This window comes from Saccopteryx leptura, chromosome 1, assembly GCF_036850995.1.
Source record: "Saccopteryx leptura isolate mSacLep1 chromosome 1, mSacLep1_pri_phased_curated, whole genome shotgun sequence".
In the NCBI taxonomy this organism is placed as follows: Eukaryota; Metazoa; Chordata; class Mammalia; order Chiroptera; family Emballonuridae; genus Saccopteryx; species Saccopteryx leptura.
In genome coordinates, this window is record NC_089503.1 from 328,602,677 (window position 1) to 328,608,613 (window position 5,937).

A 5,937-nucleotide genomic window follows, 5' to 3' on the forward strand; every position below is an offset into this window, starting at 1 on the left:
AGCCTTCTTAATGCTCATAAGATATTTAATTATTTTCTTTCTTTCTTGAGAAAATAAAATTTAAGGCATTTGTGTTCATTCTCAAGTAATTTTTACAGAGTTCAATGCACCTTTCTCAGAAAGATAAATTTTGCAGTATTGCAACAATACACACTCAAACTTGGTAACACTAGCAAAGTTCCATTGAGGAAGCATCCCTCAAAACATTTGCCAGTTTGTGCTTTGAACATGTCTCAGGGGGTGTAATGTCTTTGCTGTCAATCACATTTGCTAATATAGCTTTTAAGATGGGGAAAAATCCTCGTGGTTATAAAAAGAATCCCAATTTTGAAGTTCTAGTTATGTTCGGACATACAAAAAATTTTAAAAAGTCTCAATTTGACTAAAGCAGTGAGGAACTATTTACATCCTGTGTATTATTGTTTTGGTAGAAAATAAAAGAATAACTAAATAACACTCTATTTATTTATTTTTGTTAATAGCTGAAGTTTTAAAATGTCTTAGCCAAGACCTCCACAGGGACTCTTGAAAATAACTATGGGAACTTAGGAGAAGGAAGGGAAGGTCACTGAAGAGTGAGGTTCTGCAACCTAAAAATACAACTCACAAACATGCCACTTGCGTATTTGCCAATATAGCATAATGTATTATTTATTTATTTATTTTTGTATTTTTCCGAAGTTAGAAGCGGGCACGCAGTCAGACAGACTCCCGCATGCATCTGACAGGATTCACCTAGCATGCCCCCCAAGGGCGGGTGCTCTGCCCATCTGGGGCATTGTGGGGCATTGCTTCGTTGTGGCCAGAGCCATTCTAGTGCCTGAGGCAGAGGCCATGGAGCTGTCCTCAGTGCCCGGGCCAACTTTGCTCCAATGGAGCCTTGACTGCGGGAGGGGAAGAGAGAGACAGAGAGGAAGGAGAGGGAGAAGGGTGGAGAAGCAGATGGACACTTCTCCTGTGTGTCCCCTCCGGGAATCGAACCTGGGACTTCCACATGCTGGGCCAATGCTCTATCATTAAGCCAACCAGCCAGGCCATATCATTTATAATAATGTTGAGCTTTAAAAATTAGTTAGACATTTTCCTAAGATATCATGTTAAGAGTAACTGTAACCAGAGAAAGCGGTCTAATTACAGAGAGGATGGGTGCAGGTTTTTTTTTGTTTTTTGTTTTGTTTTTAAATTTTTTTTATTTATTCATTTTAGAGAGGCAAGAGATAGAGAGCAAGAGAGAGAAAGGAGAGAGAGACAGGGGGGAGGAGCTGGAAGCATCAACTCCCATATGTGCCTTGACCAGGCAAGCCCAGGGTTTCGAACCGGCGACCTCAGCATTTCCAGGTTGACACTTTATCCACTGCACCACCACAGGTCAGGCCGAGGATGGGTGCAGGTTTACAATGAAAGGAACAAGATGTATTCAAACAGTGGCTTGAGTATTCATCTCAGGGTTTAATTAAAAAGTATAAGTGGCCTGGCCATGCTATATTACTTCAATAAAATAGGTCATTAAATTTCCCACAATTGGAATATGATCAGGATTTCCTTATCCTTTACAACAGAAATAATTTCCTAGAAAAGTAGATTATGAATGAATGAATGAATGAATGAACAAATAAATTAATATTGGCAAATTCTGCAGGGAATGGACATAGGACTGTTTACCCTTTTAGATTCCTCTAAGGTAGCTTCCTATAGGGAGTGACTTCTTATTGCTTCATGGTGATAAAAGAAGCAATGATAAATTATCAAGCACCTTTGACAGTCCCACATGTTCACTCATGGGCTGCTGCCTGAGTCGTCCACAGACCAGACATTGCTGTTGGAAGGTAAGTTAAGAAAGAACATGCAAAGGAGATCAGAGTTAGTTTTAGTCGACAGAACCATCCTTATCTATGATTCGGCTAATAAGAACATGTTTAAGATATTAATATAACATATACATCTAGGCATAAAAATGTTGTAGGAAGACACACCTTAATATATGGATAGTGGTTATTGCTGGTATAATCACAGTATATTATGATTTACTTGAATGCTCTTTATGCTATCTGTGTTTTAAAACTTTTATTACAATGACATATATGATCTGTATAATAAAAAACTATGAAAACACTTTAATAACATAATTTATAGCTTTTAAACTAAAAATATTTTGAAAATAAGTTCTCAGCACATGGTTGTTCAAAAACTGCATTATTTGCCTATTTTATACACGGACAGTGTCAGGTATGAGGACCTCACTGGAGGAGAACAATACCCAAAGTAGCCCACATCTATACTTTGCTGGGAGAGACTTGGACTTTTATATGCAGTCCAAGTATAACTATTGAAGCTAAGTGCCACTGGGGTAGATGGGCATTTATGGGAGGGTTTTAGAAAAGATAATGGACATAGACTTTGAAATAATTCAACAGATATAGAAGAGGAAGGAAAAGTGGTCTGAGAAGTAGAATGGTGGAAGCTTGAAAGAGTGCAGCATGTGCCCCAGTGGGAGTGCCCACCCGGAGTCCTGGAGCAGAGCCTGTGGGATGGGAGAGGAGAAGGTAGAGAGTGATGCATCTGTGAACACTGCATGGGGCGGCACGTTGCTCACAAGAAGATGCACACCTTTGGGGTCCAGGAGACCATGGTAGAAGTCTTGGGGTTGAACTAAAAAACATAATGAAGGGATAAGCTATGCTCTGCTCCCCTAAAGCGTATGTCTGCAGTCTGAACCAGGCACTCACAGAAGGACGTTTTGGCACTAACCGCCTCAGAGGATTCACTCTAAGCTTGCCTATAAATGACTCACTGCAGATGGGCACTTTGCAGAAACGGGGCAGGAACACACTGACTTTGACTATTTTTTTACAGCCTTGCAAGTAAGCTGTAATCCCTTTTTATGTTATCCTGTACTCCAGTTCTCCCTGGACTTCATCCTTCCAAGGACATATTTGAAAAACCAATCAAAATTAAAGGTCTCCTTTGGTTACTCCTGTCTGAAATAGTTTCCTCCTGTGAGTCCGGTGTTGCTTCCCTGACAGCTTCCCAGCGCAGAGCCACCAAGAGGGGGTGAGAGAGCAGCTGCAAGGCCTGCAGAGTTAGAGGACGTGCAGTGTGGCTCCCGTCCCCAGAGGAGGCTTTTTGGCATCTAATACAGTGTCCTGTGAGATCCAGGCTCACAGCTAGGCAGCTCAGACATTTCTATTTTTATCCTTGTGTCATTCTGTAGTCAAACTTGCAAAGCCACAGTTACGTGCAAACTAAGGATACAGCTCCAGTCAATGAACCTCCAGGTTTAAGGGAAAAGTGAAATTTAGACTTGGGTTGAAACAGCTCTGAAGGGCCTTATATTTGAGATATCCTGCGCTATTCTATAGAGCAAGATTTTTTTCCCCCCTCTGGCCCAGTCTATGGGGACTATAAATGTAGATGCCAGTCACTGGAACAATTTGGAAAGAAGAATTTAATTGATTCTAGCAGTTGGGGTGCAAATTTGCAGAGCCTGCATCAACACAGCATCCCTAGACAGCTCTTCTCCAACCAAGCCTGTGAAATTCTTCCAGGCTCTTCCTGGATCTCACATCCACGTGAGAACCAACACCTCTTGCTGGAGACAGCCTAATGTCTACATACCTCTGGAGAATCTGTCCACCGACGTGGTAGACTCTATAAGAGGTAGATGTGACTAGGGTATCTAGATGGGATGATAGTTTGATCCAATCCTTGGGACGTTATTAATGAATTAGGAAGGGCCTCTCTCCTATTTATAAAACAGGATTTCTTAAAAGGGGTTTTCCCAGAGCAGTATGCCTTAGCATCTCCGGGGGGTGCATGTGCAAAGCAGATTCTTTGCCAGACACACTCCATCTCCAGGGGGTGGAGATCTGGAGCCACCTTTTCAGAAAGGTCGCCGGGCAGTTCTGTTAGGTACTAGCGTATGAGAGTCACTGTTAAGGCAAAGGAATAAAACTACCCTGTTTTCTCTTCAATTGCCTTATAATGAACATTTTCTCCCCATTAGTGTTTCCTTTGATGGTGTGTTTTAGTTCCTTCGGACTGTTATAACAGAATAATATAGACTGGGTGCGTATGAACAATAGAAACTTACTGCTCACAGTTCTGGAGACTGGGAAGTTCAAGAATAAGGCGTATTTAGTGTCTCATGAGTTCTTCCTGGTTCATAGCTGCCTCCTTGTTGTGTCCTCACATGAATGACAAAGGGACAAGGGTGTCTCTTGGTGTCACTTTTTTAAAAGGGCACTAATCCCATTCATGAAGGTTCTGCCCTCATGACCTAATCATCTCTCAAAGGCTCCATCTCCCATTACACTAGGGACTAGGTTTCAATGTATGAATTTGGGGGAACACATACTTTCACTTTACAGCAAGGTGTGACAGTGGAGGAAGGTTGGAGGAGGTATGTGGCAGGGAAAGAGGAAGAAAGTTTGATAAAAAATGAACAAAATTCAAGGTCCCTGCCTCTTCATATTCTGATGTTAGCACCTTCAAGCAAATAGATTCTGCCTTGGACATTTTTGAAATATTCTTAACTTTAACACAGAATTCTAATTATCACAATTTTGGTTTCTCAGATTCCTGGAAAGAAATTTATTAAGAGCTGAGGATAGAGAGAGTGGGATGAAAGTTGTAGTTCATTATAAACCATTATGTTTATTTCTGGTCTTATTTCAGTCTATAGATGACTGACTGTATGTGTTGTGTATACTTTAGGGGAACATCAGGATTCTCTGCATAAAGACAGTACATTAATACCCATTCGTTCATTTGTGTATAAGTTTAGTACTTACCTAATTGTGAATAATAGGTGTTCAGTAATTTAGTAAATGCAAGCTCTTTGTTCTGCTTGTCATTTACTTTATGCTGATTGGTTGATCAGGAATATAAACTCAATTATGTTGCCAAAAAGATGGTGTGGTGTTGTTCACCTAAAAGTAAAAGGCCTTTCAAGGTGAGAGGTAACAAACATTTATTGAGATCAGTATGAATGGCTATTCAGAATAATTAATTCAGGTAGAACCCCATATAGGCTTCTGACTAGGAGACAAAGGCAATGGATATTTATGAGAAAGGGAAGGGAACAATCACATCAGTAGGAGGAAGCATTTCTATTGGTGCCGATAACATAACATAGTGATTGATCTCTAAGCAATGCTTTTAATTTTTAGTCCAGTAGTCTTCAGCCCAGTAGTCATCACAACTGCTTTCTTGTTACCTTTGCAGTTATTTTGGGGCACAGTGTTGCTCTAGGCCCAGTCCAAAGGTCATTTTAAAGGTCATTTTGTCCTGTTTTAATGTTCCAAAAATTTGAGACAGAGCAGTGCAAAGCAATTTGACTGGTGTGGCAGCTCCAGCTCTATTTTAAAATTGTTCTATTTATATGATATTATTGTTTACAGCAGGCGTCCCCAAACTATGGCTTGTGGGCCACATGCGGCCCCCTGAGGCCATTTATACAGCCCCTCACCGCACTTCCGGAAGGGGCACCTCTTTCATTGGTGGTCAGTGAGAGGAGCACTGTATGTGGCGGCCCTCCAACGGTCTGAAGGACAGTGAACTGGCCCCCTGTGTAAAAAGTTTGGGGACCCCTGGTTTACAGTATAATAGGAGGGGCTCACACTTATTAGATAGAGGGTTGTGATTAACATGAAACAAGGGAGCCTTGAAAACTATATATGTAGCACAGGCCCTGGCTGGTGGCTCAGTGGATAGAGTATTGGCCTGGTGTATGGACGCCCAGGGTTTGATTAGATTCCTGGTCAGGGCACACAAGAGAAGAAACCATCTGCTTCTTCCCTGTCCCCCACCTTGACTCTCTCTTCCCGTCCTGCAGCCAGTGGGTCGATAGGTCCAAGTGTTGCCCTGGGCGCTGAGGATAGCTCGGTTTATTCGAGCATCAGCCCCAGAGGAGGGTTTTCAGGTGAATCCCAGTTGGGG